Here is a 17,821-nt window from a genome sequence, read left to right as displayed (position 1 = left end):
AAAGACGATGATGGAGAAAGGAGAAGATTTAGGGAATTAGCAATAGTGAGACTTAATGAGATGTGGCTCTAGCTATGAGGACAGGGATGGGATTGGAAGTATTCAGGCCAAAGGTAAAGCTAAGGTAAAAACCATAGGGTTTGATGGCAAATGGATTTGGGAGGAGTAAGATGAAGCGGCAAGCCTCGCTCAATGGTATTTTTGTACGTGGGAGTGGGTAAAGGAAGAGACAAAGGAAGGAAGGCTGTAGTGAAGAGAAGTGAAAAAGTGACTTTGACACTAAAGAAGCTCTTCTTGGCCTGGTGTGGTGGCTCACGCCTATAATCCCAGCACATTGGGAGGCCAAGGCTGGTGTATCACAAGGTCAAGAGATCGAGACCATCCTTGTCAACATGGTGAAACCCCGTCTCTACTAAAAATACAAAAATTAGCTGAGCATGGTGGCGTGCACCTGTAGTCCCAGCTACTCGGGAGGCTGGGGCAGGAGAATCGCTTGAACCCAGGAGGCGGAGGTTGCGGTGAGCCGAGATAGCGCCATTGCACTCCAGCCTGGGTAACAAGAGTGAAACTCCATCTAAAAAAAAAAAAGAAGCTGTTCTCCAGTGCAGTGGGAGGGGCTTATAAATGTGTTTACATGGCCATCTCTCTTTGTTGCAAAAGTAAGGTCTTTTACCTGTAATCCATTGAAATCACACCTTCCCCTGTCACACTGCCATTTGGTTCAAATAGTGGTAGAGTGAGCATAACTATTTGTGAAGAAGAGTTTATTAGAAATGTATTTAGTTGGATTTAGAGGAATATTTTGTTTGCATTATTTAGATACTGCTGCTGTTCTGTTATAGAAATATTTCCAGGAATACTCCTACCATCTCACATGGTATGGTGACACAGGTATTCACAAACAGAGATGTTACTGCTGTTTGATGGTGAACTACAGCACTGATAGGGAAAGGATGTGGTCAGTGGAGGAGAAATAAGGTTTGAATTGTATTGGGCCGGATTATGCTCTGCAGAAAACTCTTACATATCATTCACCTCAGCTATGAAAGAGAATTGACTGAAGTGTCCCCAAATGTCAGAACAATGCTAATGGCTGTAACATAACCAGCAATGAGTTGTGGAAAAGAAATACACTTTTTATTTTATTTTAGTATACTTTAAGTTCTGGGGTACAAGTGCAGGACGTGCAGGTTTGTTACATAGTTATGCACATGCTGTGGTGGTTTGCTGCACCCATCAACCCATCATCTACATTAGTTAGTTCTCCTAATGCTGTCCCTCCCCTAGCCCCCCATCCCCAACAGGACTTGGTGTGTGACATTCCCCTCCCTGTGTCCATGTGTTCTCATTGTTCAGCTCTCACTTATGAGTGAGAACATGGGGTGTTTGGTTTTCTGTTCTTGTGATAGTTTGCTGAGAATGATGGTTTCCAGCTTCATCCATGTCCCTGCAAAGGACATGAACTCATCCTTTTTTAGAAAATACACTTTTTAAAACTGTTGATAACAACTCTTTTTTTTCCTATCAACCAGCTAGAGAAAAAAATCCTTAATTTTCTCTCCTCTCTATAGAAAATATTTTCAAAATCATTGTCATATTAGAAGATGATCAAAACTTAGACCTCCAAAAAGCATACGGATTTGTTCACTAACAAAACAGAAATTCTGTATTGGTTTCTAGATTTTGTGATGTTGATAATATTTTCAAGTTTAGAAAATCTATGGTTATTTGTTATTGCTTTTCTCATTCCAAATAAATATTCACTTTCTTGCCAACTATGTATTTGTGTTTTTTAAACCTTTTTCTTAAGAATGCAAAATTATGTAATTTTGAGGCCCCACAAACTTTCCATTTCACCCTGAGGAGGAAAATAATGACAACATTTATAGGAAAATATGTATCTGTATGAGGGACAGGGCAGGGAGAGATTGTTTAAAGAAAAACTTGACTATGTAACCTTAGTTTCTTTCTGATACTGAAAGGCTGTTCTGTGCTTAGCTAGAACCAAGTTAGAGATGTTAATAAGTATGCTATTCCTTGTGGAACTGCTGTCCTTTTAACAAAGGGTACATGGAAGAATTAAATGTGCAGGTAAAGACACACAGCTTCTGGAAGTGTCTGTCAGAACATTTCACTCTATGGAAACACACTGACAACATAAAAATCTGCTTATATAAGAACTCCCTTGTAACTCGTATGTTGGTGTAGCTTTTTTAAAAAGCAGATCAAAAACAAAGACACTGCAGGTACACAAAACAGTTTCTAGTTTCCGAAGACATACGTTTAATTTATTTTTAAATTACTTCATATTTTCTCTAAGGGTTAATGGCGTGACATCAAGGAAGTGCATCAGCACAGCAAAGCAAGAAGAGATGTAGTTAAAATTCAGTTCAGCACTACATGAGAAATTCTGACTCTATGTAATCAATCATGCTAACCTAATTTATAAAATGCATTTTGACAAATTTTTGAGAAGTTTCTCTTTTTATCAGCCTTAAGTAAGCCTATCGGCATTCCAGCTTATCCTATCATCTAATTCAGGCTCTGAGGCATCCTTCCAGTAACAATGAGAGAACTAGAAAATTCACTGGTAAATCAATAGTCCTTAAAAGTTCCATAAATGAGTTCAGGCTGCCAACCCGAAGTTTCATGTGTATGGAACATTTTTTTGACAGGAGAGGGAAATAGGTATTAAATGATAATTGAAATCAATTCTTGTGCCATTTTTGTGCAAGGAAAGATTATGAGCCTGATCTATGATGCATTTTGAGGGGAGCCATGTGTGGTGTTTTTGTGTAATAGCCAAAAGCCTTTCCCAAAGAAGGGAGATTGTTATTAGAGTTTTTAGACTTGATATTTGTATTCCATTAAACATACTTTTGAGTTTCATGCTCCAGTCCCCTCATATTAGAGACTAATTTACCAAGACACATTACAGGGTTTTGTTTTTTGAAATGTAACTAATATTTAAAATAACCAAAATATGCAAGGTTAGTGAAATGTATTGTGAAACTATAGGATGGACGTAATACTACTGTGGTTCAAATATTCATAGAAAGGATAAAGGTACTGGTATGTAAATACTATTAAAATATTACATTTATTTCCCATAGTTATGTAAGATGTCACCTTTTAAAATTGTGAGTATTCTTCTTCTGCAGTTGAAGTTTAAATAAGCCATCCTTCTTCTAGCCTTATAATTTTAAGTCATTTTAGAACAGATGCAGATTCTTCTATTGGCTACAATATGCAGAATTATATCCAAACCTGTACTTTATAATAACATGATGACTAATGTCTTTTGTAACACAAGGATGAAAATAGGTTTCCTCTCTGTGCTGTTTTGAGATGGTTTCTAGCTGCTGTAAAGTATTATATCATAAAGTATTTTAAAGTTTCCTCTAGGCTCTGTAGGAGTAAAAAATGCCATGATCTTTATGCAGTTTCTGCTCCAGACACGGAGAGGACAGCAGTGGCAAAAAATGACAAACTGCCATCTCGGCCTTAGGGAGTTCAACCTTTTCTTTTTTTTTTTTTTTTTGGCAACATTATTTGTATATTTCAGGCTATATTGTTTTCTGTCTTTTGATCATACACATGGCCTAAAGATTAAAAATGAAATTAAATTGAGCCTTGATTTATTTCTATAGGTATATGCCTAAAAAGATATGTTGGGTACAAATTAATAATTTTTAATCATTTTTTTCTTCTGAGTTCATTATAGCTTTAACAATTATACTCCCACTGAAAAATTAACAGCCTATACTGGGTTACAAATCATACCTCAGAATCCCAGAATTCACTTTAGATTTTGTTGGTTGAAAAACATTAATGACTATATTTTGACAACACCACTCATAATTTTCTGGCAAGGAAAATGTAAATACAAATTGCTTAGTTAGTAAGATTGTCATTGGTTTTGCAGAAAGCCTTATAGGCATGGTTAATTAGGATTGAGTTCTTTTCCACATTTTGGACCCTTTCTGTTATGGATTCCCTATTTAGTGGAAAATAGAGGCTGCTAAATCTTTCTATCAGAAACAGATCTGTGTGATTATTTTCTATAATATCTTATGATCCAAAGGCTTTTACTAGGGAAGCTGCAGACGTTCTTTGCAATAACTTGTAATAATCTCAAGATTTGGGTTAAGAATATTTCTCTTCACTGTTGAAGATGGAAAATCATATTTTCCCTTCATATAAAACCATATTATGGATCAATTTGGCAGAGGAAGGACACAGAAAGGACCCTCATTTATTCCTTCTGCTTCGTATTTCTTTTCTTTTCTTTTTTGGGACGAAGTTTCGTTGTTGTTACCCAGGCTGGAGTGCAGTGGCACGATCTCAGCTTACTGCAACCTCCGCCTTCTGGGTTCAGGGAATTCTCCTGCCTCAGCCTCCTGAGTAGCTGGGATTACAGGCATGCGCCACCATGCCCAGCTAATTTTTGTATTTTTAGTGGAGACAGGGTTTCACCTTGTTGACCAGGATGGTCTCGATCTCTTGACCTCGTGATCTACCTGCCTCAGCCTCCCAAAGTGCTGGGATTATAGGCGTGAGCCACCGTTCCCGGCCTATTTCTTAGACACCAAATAGAGAATATACTACATAGCTTAGAAATCAAATAGAGAATATACTGGTGGGCTTTTTATTTTTTCATCTTACTTTAAATGTTGACATTTAAACAGTACCTCTGACTTATAAACATCCATATAAAGTGAGTTCTTTATTTTATACTGCCGTGTATACTAACAGAATTGGAGAGCTGCAAATACAACTGGTGTGAGTGTCAGGAAGGTTCAGGTTGCTGGAGGATGCGTAATTTGTTATTTTAAGTGATCTCTTCTTTCTCCTTCTCCACATCTACAAATAAGTCCGAAACCTTTCCTACATTTTTCCTTTCTGGTTATAGGGGGAGAAAACCTCACATGTTAAGAATCACAGAGATTGTGTATCAAAGAGAACAAGAAGCATTTTACTATTCTCACTTTCTTCCTTCTGTGCAGCAGTACTGGATGTTGTAAACTCCTTGAAAATAAAATGTGATGCCCTTTGTTGTAATTTAGCCCCTGTTGTAACTTCTGGAGGTCACTTCCGTTGCAATACTTGGGATGAAATAATATAGCTACAACATATGTTGTTTATTACAGAATAATAAACAACCAACCAAAATAGTAATTGGTGCCCACAGCCAGTATTATTTTGCTGTTCTGCACAAGTACAGAGCTCCAGTTATTGTCAGATCTCCGATTCAATTTGTTGGTGCCTGAGCCATACTGACTATGAATATTGTAACACTTTCATACTGGCGAATTGTAGAAATCCAGCATTACAGGTGTTCCCAACTAGACAAATTAAGCTAACTAAATCAGAGAATAGGAGGATTCCCTATTCAAGCCCTTGAAGCAAATGTCTATTGGTTGCACTGCACCAGAACCTCTTATGGTCACAATTAGTGCTGATGGCACTTGTGACTTCAGAAATCCCAGTACTCTGCCTGTCAAGATGTTGAACTTTCTCACTATCTCTTTCCTCATCTTTCAGTGTGTCCCACATCTGTAAAGAGAATTGAACATAATCTAATGGACCTCACTACGTGTCTCCAGCATTTCTGTAGAATCTCCTGAATGCAAAAGACTATCATGCATTTTGAATGTTATAAAAAGTCTTATCGAGTTCACTTTTAATTTCACGTTGGAGAAATTAAGGTTAAGAGAGTAACTGACAAAAGTGACACAACTGGCAATGCCAGTCATAGGTTTGCTGACTTTTGCTACCACTCTTTTTCCCATGGATATTACAAGGAGATAAGAAAAGGTACAAATACACTTACTCCTAGGTCTTCCAGGTGAGTCATCTGGCAGCTTTGTGTGTCTGAGGTTCAAGCTTTTCTAAAATTACAGGGGTTAGTCTGAGAGCATGGTATATGAGAATGTTTGAGCCTTTATACCAAGTACATCTACTCACGAGGTTTATGAGGCCCAAATTTCTCCTCTTATCTTGCCTCCTCAGAAACCTAATGGCTTATTAGAAGCTGCACACAACCCCCACCACATCCTCTCTTTTTTACTTGTTAGCTAATGACACTTCCAAGGAAGCAAATGTTTGTCAGCAGCATAAACAAAATGACATTTCCCTTCATTTATCAGGGTAGTTTCTTCTTGGAAACAGGATTAATAAAATAAGAATATTCTTTCCCCCACATTGTTTCACTTCTTTCTAAGACTTCACCCAAAAGTAAGAAGTTACAGTTGTCAAGACAGAAGTATAGTTTACTATAGGACAGAAAACACACTTGGAGGCAGGAAAAGATTTTAGGAGATATTTCTGGGGATTTAGTCGGTTAAAGAATAGCTCCTTACTCATTAAGCAGGAACTGATCCCTTACATGTTTGAATCCAGATCTTTAGAAAATGTGTCTGTTTTATAGTCCCAATAAATAAAAATGTTTAAAGCAATATATCTGGTACAGAAAAGAATTACACACATAGATCTCTAAATATAATAAAGCAAAAATATATTTTATTTTCTATACAGATTTTGAGATTTTCTTTTACATAAAATATACACTTAAGATCTAGACAACAGAATGATTGTTTCATATGTAATGTAGGCAGCTGATATTACCCCCAAAACAGATTTACCAAATCCTCTCCCTTCCAGAATGCAATGTCCTCCATTAAAATTTGCTCCCAAATTAACAATTTTCCTCCAGCTATACTCCCCATTGTTTTCTATTATAAGTTTTACAGGGCTGTTATAACATCATAATTTCAGCTTTCATCTCCAAAACAATGTTAAATCTTGATTCTCTTTATTGTCATATGTGTTCAACAGTCTTCAATTGTGTGTGTACTTTCCCATTCGGAGTACCTCTCTTCTTATATTCATGCATCTGAACCTGATTTAATCAAACAGGCCCAATTTAGAATTCCTCCTGATCTGCCTGCTTCTACTTAGTTGAGCCCTAAAAATCTAAAAATTACTTTTTGAATCTTTCTTTGCTTTGTCTCTTATACTATATCAGATTAATTTTCCCAAAATGCTGAATTCATCTTATCACTTCTTTGTTTAAAAACGTCAATCTCTCCCTGTTACCTAAAGGTTAAAATTTCAAATTTTTACACATATAAATATAAAATATTATGAGACGATAGAGATAAGTAGTTTTCTGAACTTACTGTTAACTAATTTTTTTCAAATAAGGTTTTGACCAAAAATAATTTAAAATAGATGAACAAGAGACAAAAGTCCTAAATGTATATAGTACATGCAGTTAGCAGCAACTGGAAGGTCTGAGCATGCTAAAGAGTTCTGTGCTACTTGACTCAATTTACTTCAATGTTCACGGACTCCCCATTCTATGTTACGCTAATTTCCACAGGCAGAGGAGATGAAGGACAAAAAAGGTGGTCACCTTCATTAGATTTCTCTTAGATGTTACGGCTTTATGTATTTAATATCACAATAATAAAATTAAGAGGTATAATTCTTGTTTTTTCCATTAAGGAGTTTTAGGGTCTGATAATTAGATAAATATATCAGGCACAAGCCTGATAACAGAGCCAGACAGGTCTATCTTCAGAGCTAACAGTGTGTAAAGACGTGAAAGGCAGAGTCACTGGCTTTAAAAAGGAAACAGGTAAAATAGCTGGACAAAAACCAAGCTCACAGATACTGGGCAGAGTGTAATTTGTGAGGGTGAATTTCAGACTTCATTGTTAAACATATACTGGTATTTTCCTGACTTACTTCATTAAGTGAGTATGAAGTAGTACCAGCTGGGATCCCATTAAACTAAATATATCTGAAGGTTTTTTATTAGCCTTGGTTTTCCTCAGAGAGCCTGAATAAATAAGCAGGTATACTGCGTTCTATTTGATACAGTAAATCCATAGGAATTTGGCAGAGGGGAAGCAACCAATAATCTTCAACTTTGTGGTAGTCAGGATAGGAAAGACTAGGGCAGTTAGAGGTATGGTCAAATTCTTTGGAAGTCTACAATATTAATAGTAGCAATAAAAACAGTAGGAATAATGAAAATTATAATAGAAGCAACTAATATAATTGAGTAGTTATTATGATCTACAGACTAGGCAAAGCTCTTTACCTTCAGCACTTAATTTTACAGCAACCATGTTTTATTGGTATTATGCGCATTTTACAAACATTTGAAGAGGTTAAATAATGTGCTCAAAGTTGCCTTGCCAGTAAATGGCAGAGCCAGTGTTCATAAGTTTGATTAGAAGGGTGGTATTCATAGCCTCTAACCTATAGCAGTGTAGTATTTAACACATGGCAGGTGCTTGTCTAAATGCTGTATACATGTAGGCTCAAGGTTATTTTCTTGGCACCTGTATAAGTATTATTCCTGTACATGCAGAGAAATTGAATAACTCAACGAACATCATCTGAGCAACCAGCAGCAGAACAGCAAATTCAAAACCAGCAGTCTAGCTCCAGTTCATGCTGCTCTGCTATCCCTGGGGAACCAGCAAAAGTCTCATTTAGACAGTCAACTGCAGATAATATCAAAGAAAAAGAAATGAGTGAAATATTTCAAGGAGCCGCTTGGTCAATCTACTTGGACTATAAGTGAATATATAAAAACAAGGTCTTGTTGGGAGAAAAAGCTAAAAAATAAGTTGGGGCAAAAGTAGTAAATGAATTGTGAAAAAAGTTGCCTAGAAGAAAACTTTAATAATTAAGTTGGCTATTAGTGGGGAATTGTTCAGTGTTTCTGAGACTTCTGAGAAAAGCTGCACTTCATGAAGATTAATGTGGCTGTGCAGAGCAGCAGGGCCTGGAGCAGGTAGATGAGCAGAGACAGGAAGTGTCATTGAAAGTTATGTAATGACTTAAATAAGAGTAGAATAGAAAAGAGGGAACTATGGGAAAAACTATAGGACATATAGTAAATTAATTGGACCTAGCTCTGGAAATAATTCCAAAATTTTAGTTATTACATAAGACGTTTTAGGTAATCTAAAAATGGAGTGCTATTCAATATTAACTTTATCATACTTGTTTTTTATGTAAATCATGTTTTTTGATTCATCAACATGATAAAAGCTTCAACTATTAAATATTTTAGATAATTTATATAAAAATTCTTCACGGGATTTAAAAAGTATTAAAAGAAAAACAATATCTGTATTTTCACTATAAGTAAAAGAATGTAATCATGTAATGACTACAGATTTTTTTAGCCAAATGCTTGAACCATTTTCTAAAGAGATGTTTTAAACATAATATCACAGAAACACAGTGGTTTTTTTTACACCATTTTTTTTTTAGACGTACCCGTCTGTCAAAGGTAATTTTAGCCCTTGCTCCAGTTGCATAATAGTTTTTTTTTTAAGTAGTTTGTATCCTTATTATTTGTCAGAAATTACTTCTTTGTTTGCAGAGCCTCTGCAGCTCCTCAGGGGAGCAGTGTAGGTTTGTGTGTGCTGTGACCCTCCAACTCACCCGAGTTAAAGGAGGGAAGCAACGTGGATAAGGCAGAGGGAAAGGCAAAACAAAACTTTCTGATTACCAAGAAAGATTGTCATCCTTTTCCCTAAATCCTCCATTGAATTTTCTATTTTCCCTCCCAGGAAAGCATTTAAAAGACAATCTATAGGAAGTGTGTAATTATCTTTTTCCTAATGTATTTTCTAGGCATTTCTGTTTCTTATGGCTTCGTGTTTTTCTTTCTGTTCCTTTGGGTCTTTTAGCTATAGCAGAACCAGGAAATTTAGAGAGTATGTTAGACTGGAGTTCCAGTGCAGGCATCAACAATCTTTGCCTGTAAATAAAGGGCCAGATAGTAAATGTTTTTAGCTCTGTGGGTAATGCAGTCTCTATCATAACTACTTAACTCTGCCATTGTGGCACAAAAGTGGCCATATACAATATGCAAATGAATAGAGTAATTATATTCCAGTAAACTTTATTTATGAAAGCAGGTGGCATGGCTGGATTTAGCCCATGAGTCATAGTTTGCCAACCCCTGGTCTAATGTATACTGCTTACTGTATTTGGGTCTCATGACGATATCAGAATCAAATTTACAAGGAACATGTTTCTACAATGGTGGGAAAAAGAAGTCCCTGGAGTTTTAAGTTGGTTAAATTACCCAACACCACTTATTTCCTTTTCTCATAGGGGCTGCATGACAAAGAGACAGGATATAACATTACATAAAACCAGGTCAAATTTATTCTCAGTTCTCAGAGATGGCAGTTTGCATATACTTCTGAGTGCAAGCTCCTCCCGTCCTTTTAATTTAAAGATACGTAAGTGATGCCGCACATTGCCAGATTGCTCACTGCAACAACTGAATGCCATTAAAGAAAAAAAAAATCTGATTTTCAACAGAGCTTCTGAAGGCTAGGTGGTAAAGGCACCAGGCAGGTGAGTGTCTTGCTAAATGATAAATGAGCTTTGATCCTCATATTTTTTAGAAGAATGTAGGTACACTAATACCAATATTCTATAAAACTACCTACTTCTGATGATAAATTCTTCTGTGTCACCTCACTGGTAGTGCTATGTCCCTGCCATTTGTAATAATCTAGTACTGTAAGCTACTGTCAGATAAATATTCACACAAGCTCACTACTTGTTTTCTTCTGAAAGAACCTGTTAGCCATCATGCTTTAGACAGACTCAAATTTAATGCATCCTTTAAAAAATGTATTTGGCAGTAAAAATGTTGTGAAAATTGATCTTGTTATAAAATTTAGCACCTTAGATTTGACATTAAGGCCACTTAGAGACTTCAGCAATCAGTAAGGCATAGAGGGAACAACTGAATTTCAAGGTAATGATTTGGAGGGCATGTAGTGAGAAATTGCAAGATGCTGCGAAACCTAATCTTTTAAGTTGGTCCTTTACTTGTCAGCTGTTTCTGTTCCAGGATACTCCACATTTACAAACAAATAAATAATATTTTTTCTCTGACATTGTTTTAAATCTGAGAGGAATATACCTCAATCTTTTAAGGTTACCCCAACTTCACAAAACAGCAGGGAAAGAAAAACCCAAATCATACAGAAAATGACAAAAAAGAATATAAAGTAATAATAAATAAATACAATAAGGTAATTATAACATATAAAGTTGGATGGTTATAACCAAATCTGCTAGTTTGACTTCAGAAATAAAGTACTATAAAATTAACTATTATGCACATGGAGAATAAAATAATTATCACAGTAGCAGCAGAAGGTGAAAAGTCTTATTTGTATTTGGTGCCCGTTAGAAGGTTGATTTTAATGACATGTGTTGTAGTCATGACACAATTCAGTAGAAGAATAAATATAATACTTTGTGGAAATGTGGAAAGTTCCTTGTTCAAGGCTTCCTTTGGTCTGTGAAGGACAGGCAGTAATACAGATGTAATGGAACTTCTCTGAGTTAAGCCTGAATCAGTCCTGACAGTGTGGGTTGTATAATTTCTGAAAAGTGTCATCTTCAGGCAAGAGTGGGGTCTGAGAAAGCAGATTGAAAGAATTTCACTTATTGGCACGTGTAACATACTTAGAAGGCTTTTTTTGTTTACCCTGGAACTGGGCTTTTACGGACAAGCTGGACTTCTTGCTCCATCTCATAAGCCTGGCTTCAGCCTAATCTATTTGCAGTGCACAGAACATTATATGGGTTTCCACACCTCCCTGATTTTAATCTGCATGGAATTCTTTCTGCTTTTCAACCCCTCTCTTTCTCTCCCTGCCCCCACCATGTCTACACCCACACACACACTCACACAATTAGCTGTGATGGGATCTATTCAACCCATCAGGTCCCTAAATCAAAATTCACATTACCATTCCTTAGCTGACACCTTAAAAAACAATGCTTAGTCCAGTCACCCTTTAATGTGGTAGTTACATACTGGCCTATCTCTTCTGCTAGATGGTAGGCCTGCCGAGGGCATTCCACGGTTTATTCTCATTTATTTTCTATATTGTTTTGCAAATAAGAGCTCAATTAAAAAAAATCAATTAAATGACTGACTTTTTTCAGCTAGATAGCTAGTTCTGAAGAGTTGTGAAATCCCTGCCAGAAGTTGGACAGACTTAAGAAATACCAGGAGGCTTTGACATCACGGCATCAGTTCTGACTAGACTCCTGTACTGACACTGGGATGGGAGTCCAGAGGAGGCAGGTGGTGCCACATGCTTCTAAGCTAACCTCTACTCAGTTTCCTTGGCTTTTCAGACTTTGTTGTTCAGATTTGTTTGAATCTCGTGAAGATCTTTGAGATACATTTAGATGAGGTGCTTTTCTCATTACCTATGTTGAGCTCTGCATTCTTGTAAGACACGGCTTGCTCCACCTGGGTCAACATTGCTGTAGATATTTTAAAAAAGGCATCTACACAAATACTGTCTAGTTACTAATAGGGAAAATAAAGTATATGTGTAGTAGTGATTACTGGTGAAGGGGAAAAAAGCAGACACATTTAGGAAGGAGGGGGCTAAAAAACATTAATTCCTGATATACATTGGAGACAAGTTTTTTGGTTGTTCTGCTAGCTATTCTGTTGAATCAGCATGAATTCTTATTCAATTTGGCAAATGTTTTAAATGAGGTACATTTTGAAAAAGATGTCAAATACTGTATTTCACTAAAATTAATTTTCAGCATTTATTTTTGGTAAAGACATTTACTATTAAAGCTATTGTTGTGTATATGTGTAATTAATGTTAGTTACTATTTCTTAAAAAAGTCTTCAACTTAATAAATTCCTCTAGTATTTCACATAAAAACAATATTAGATAATCATAGGCAATTATCTAAAAATAAAAATGCATTAATCCTATTGTCAAATACTATATTTCATTAAAAAATTAATGTTCAGCATTTATTTTTGTTAAAGACATTTACTGTTAAAGCTATTGTTATGTATATGTAATAAATGTTAGTTACGATTTCTTATTTTTAAAAAGTCTTCAAATGGATAAATTCCTCTAGCATTTCACATAAAAACAATATTAGATAATCATAGGCAATTATAAAAATAAAAATGCATTAATCCCATTAGCCAGTCACTTTCATTATTATGACTGAAGAATTATATATATATATGAGATAATATCATTAATGTGTAGTTTAAAAATAATACTTATAAAGTAAGCACATATAAGGTACACAGATTAGAAAACAAAACAAGTCTGAATGTCCCCCATGCATCTTTGTCCAATCATATCCCCGATTATTCTCTTAAGATATATTGTCTTGAACTGAATTATAATTATCACCTTGCTTTTCTGTTATTGTATATATGTAACTCTTAATTATTTTGTTTAGTTTGTTTCTTTTTAAACTTTAAAAAGAAGAGACTCATACTAGGCATCTTTTAGGTTTTAAGGTTTATTCATATTGATGCATGTAGCATAGCTTCTGCATTTGCACAGATGAAAATACCAGAATTAAAAAAAAAAACATTTGGTTGTATATACACATTTGGATAGTTTTTTTGTTTTGTTTTGTTTTGCTTTTATGAACAAAACTTCCATGAGCATTCTTGTGCTTGTTTCTTGGTGCTAGTTCACAAAGAATGAGAATGTTCAACCCTTGAGATAAATTGTTCTTCTATATACTAAATTACCTAGTATATTATTATTATTATTATTACTGTCCTTAGATTGCCATGTTTTGCCACCTAATCAAGTATAAAATCAAATTTTATTGTGGTTTTAATTAGCACTTTTATTACAAATGAAGTTTGTTATATTTTCATGAATGTATTGGCTGTTGCTACCTCCCCTTTTTGGAAATGCTTGCATAACTACTGCCTGTTTTTCTACTGTATTGCTTATTTTTGCATTTATTTGTAAGATTTCTTTATATATTCTAGATACTAATATTTGCCCTTTATATATTTTTAAAAAATTATTCACTGATTTGTGATTCTACCTTTTCACTTTCTTTATGATGTTTAGCAAAGACATTATTTAAATGTGGTAGAATATTTAAGTTTTTTTTATAGACTATGATTTTTCTGTCTTCTTTAAGAAATTATTTTCTATTCCAAGGTCATAAAAGTCTTCTCCTGTGTTATCTATTTGGAATGATACTGTTATCCCTCCAGATTAATTCAGCAGGAACAGATTTTACACATGGTGTGTGAAGGCATTTAGGTTTTATTTTTCCCCCGTCGTGGATTACCAATTTTATCAGTGCAATGTATTTATTCTATTCTTTCACCCATAAATGGGCAAAACGATCTTTTACATATCAGGTTTATAGATGCGCAGATCAGATTCCAAGTTCACTGGATCTGTTTTTCTTTCTATAGGCCAATATAATACCAACTCAATTTTGGTAGCTTTTTAATTGAATCTTGGCACTGATCACACAGGATGTCTTGGTTCATTTTTCTCCTCAGGACCATCTTCGCTTCTCTTGTTCTTGTTTTTCTGCATAAAAATAAAATTGATACATTATTTTGGGAAGAATCAACATCTTTATGATATCAAGTTATTGTCTTGTACATGGCCTATATCTCTATTTACTTAGCTCTTCTTTAATTACCGTCAATAAAGTTTAATATATTTCTACATATCTTTCACATCTTTTAGGCCTAGGTTTCTTATATTTTAGTTACTTTAATACCTAATAACTTAAAAAAAAATTGTTATTCTGTTTAAATTTATTATATACAAACTTATATTTTAGATATTCATATCACATCCAAAAATTTTCTTATATTATAAATTTTTACATCCAGAAATATTTTAAAAATTTATATATTCTAACAATCTGAAGATTCTTTGGGTTTATAATTTTGGATTCACATGCATTATTTTAACATATACAATCTACCAGTTTTTTAACTGCCTCTTGAATAACATAGGGAACTAAGATTGCTTTAATTTTAATGTCTCTCTCAAATTATATACTGTTATTCAGTAATTTTTCAATTTATTCCTGAATTAAGATACTGAATTTATTGTTTTGTATGCCATTATGGCTCTAGATTTACCCATTTTTCTCTATTTTCTTATTTCATCATGTCTTCTTGTAAACCTTCTTTGGATAAATTTTCTTCTGCCTAAAGTACATTATGTAGAAGTTCATGTTGTCTGTCAGTCTGTTAATAGTACGTCTCTCAGTTTTTGTTTGCCCAACATATTTTTATTTTGCCTTGTTACTAAAAGATACTGGTTATATAATTCTATGTCATTAAATATTTTCTCTCATTATATTGATGATATTCCACTTGATCCTATCATTGCCATTAAGAAATTAGCAAAAGCAATAGAAACTTTTGTGAAGAAGTAGCTACAGTGCATCGCATCCACAGAGAGGAATGAAAGCCTTGAACAAATACATCACCTGCAACCGAAACATCCAGGTACTCACATCGAGACTGATCGGGAAAACAACTTGACCCATGGAGTAATATGTGTAATATGAATAATATGAGAAGGACCATTTATCTCAAACATATTATACATATTACTCCATGGGTCAAGAAAAGCAGGGCAGGGCGATGGCCCACCCAGGAGCAACATGGAGCCAAGGAAACCCTCATCCCCAGCCAAGGGAAGTAGTGAGTGAATGTGTAAACCCTGGGAAACCAAGCTTCTCCCATGGATCTTTGCAGCCCTCAGATCAGGAGATCTTCTCATGAACCCACTACACCAGGGCCTTGGATCCAACACACAGAGCTATGTGGAGTCTCAGCAGAGCAGTTGCTCAGGCACACCCAGAGACCAAGGACCTTTATATACTCTGGTCCCAGGATCCCCTGCAAAGGTGACTGCAACTCAGGCAAGACAGGAGGTCCATAATACCTCTTTGAAGGGGGCTGACTCCAGGGGGCTGAACAACCTCAGTCTGCAGGCCCCACATCCATGGCACCTCACAAGATGAGACCCACTGGCTTGGAGTTTCAGCTAGCCACTGGCAACAGGGTAGCAACCACCTGAGACTGGACCAAACTCCTGGAGCAGGGAGGGGTGGGCAGCCATCTTTGCTATTGGAAGGATTCAGCCGAACAGCCTGCAGGCTTGGGAGAGTCCACATGGTCTGGGGAAGGAAGGATCCCTCCTCCCCCAACACAGCACAGCTGTTTTACCAAAATGTTGCTAGACTGCTTCTTTAAGTGGGACCCCAATCAGTTCCTCCTCATTGAAGAGGACCTCCCAACTGGGGCCTCCAGCCACCCTTGCCCAAATTCTATGGACAGAGTTCTTATTTCTCCTTGGGACCTCTAAGTGGGACCCTGATTCATTCCTTCTCACTGGACAGGATCTCACAACTGGGGCCTACAGCCACCTTTGCTGACAGAGTTCTTATTTGTTTTTGAGATAGAGTGCCTGGTAGGAAGGGGCAGATTGCCACCTTTGCTGTTTAGGTGACTTTGTCATTCTAGCCAGTGGGCTTTAGAGAGTCCAAGACGATGGGGTTGAAGGCAATTCCCCAGCATGGGATGGCTGCTTTACTGAGGTGTGGCCAGACTGCTTTAAATGAGACCTTATTCCATGTTTCCTCCCTGGACGGGTCGTCCCAGCCACATCCATTCAAGTTCTGCCTCCTACAGAGTTCTAATTTCTCGCTAGATAGAGTACCTTTGCTGTTTGGGCATCTCTGCTGGTCCAGCCTGCAAGCCTTGGAGAGCCCAAACTGACCAGGACTGACAGGATCCCCCAGCATAGCACAGCTGCTCTGCCAGAACCCTGCCAGATTGCTTCTTTAAGCTGATCGCTGATCTCATTTCTCCTGATTGGGACCTCCCAACCCCAGCGGGGGTCTCCAACCATCTCCTACATGGTAGACAAAGAACCTCAATATATACACTTCTCAAAAGAAGACATACATGCAGCATCTGAGTCACGGCACCAAAAAAAAAAAAAAAAAAAAAAAGCTCAACACCACTGATCATTAGAGAAATGCAAATCAAAACCATAATGAGATACCATTTCATACCATCTCACACCAGTCAGAATGGCTATTATTAAAAGGTCAAAAAAGAACAGAGGCAGGTGAGATTGTGGAGAAAAAGAATGCTTTTACACTGTTGGTGGGAGTGTAAATTAGCACAACCCTTGTTAAAGACAGTATGGTGATTACTCAAAGATGTAGGGACAAAATACCATTCAACCCAGCAATTCCATTACTGGGTATCTACCCAAAGGAATAGAAACCATTCTGTTTTAAAGACACATGCATGCATATGTCCACTGCAGCAGTATTCACAATAACAAAGATATGGAATCAACCTAAATGCCCATCAATGATAGACTGGATAAGGAAAATGTGGTACATATACATCATGGAGTACTCTGCAGCCATAAAAAGGAACAAGATCCTATCTTTTACAGGGACATGGATGCAGCTGGAGGCTATTATCCTTGGTAAACTAATGGAGGAACAGAAAACAAGACACTGAATACTCTCACTTATAAGTAGGAGCTAAATTATGTGAGCACATGGACACATGGAGGGAAACAACACACACTGGAGCTTATTGGGGGCAGAGGGTGGGAGGAGGAATAGGATCAGGAAAAATAACTAATGAATACTAGGTTTAATATATGGGGGATAAACTAATCTATACAACAAACCCCCATGGCGCACCTGCGCATGCACGCGCGTGCACACACACACACAAATTAACCATGAGTCTATCTCTTGTTGTGGGAAATTTGTGTGTCTCTGGTTGCTTTTAAAACTTCTTCATCTTTGATGTCCTACTGCTTTTACCATGCGGTGTCTGAGTGTGGATTTATTGTTACTTATTCTGCTTTGGATTTTAAGATTTACTAGATCTGTGAGTTAGCATTTTTTATCCATTTTAGAAGCTCTTGTAATTTTAAAAATT

The 17,821-nt window shown here is 36.3% G+C and overlaps 1 protein-coding gene and 1 long non-coding RNA gene across 15 annotated transcripts in view; one reads left to right on the top strand and one right to left on the bottom strand.

Annotated features, from left to right (window-relative positions):
* Window positions 1-17,821, top strand: part of KHDRBS2 (KH RNA binding domain containing, signal transduction associated 2) — a 656,950-nt gene that overhangs the window by 414,170 nt on the left and 224,959 nt on the right. The gene's annotated exons all lie outside the window — the stretch shown is intronic.
* Window positions 14,287-17,821, bottom strand: part of LOC103792483 (uncharacterized) — a 576,568-nt gene continuing 573,033 nt past the window's right edge. Inside the window, exon 4 of the long non-coding RNA XR_008480695.2 lies at window positions 14,287-14,411. This is a non-coding gene — a long non-coding RNA (uncharacterized LOC103792483). The remainder of the gene's footprint in view (window positions 14,412-17,821) is intronic.

The sequence above is a fragment of the Callithrix jacchus genome, chromosome 4 (assembly GCF_049354715.1).
Source record: "Callithrix jacchus isolate 240 chromosome 4, calJac240_pri, whole genome shotgun sequence".
NCBI lineage: Eukaryota > Metazoa > Chordata > Mammalia > Primates > Cebidae > Callithrix > Callithrix jacchus.
Note: the sequence above shows the minus strand (reverse complement) of the source record. Positions and strands in the feature narration are given on the sequence as shown.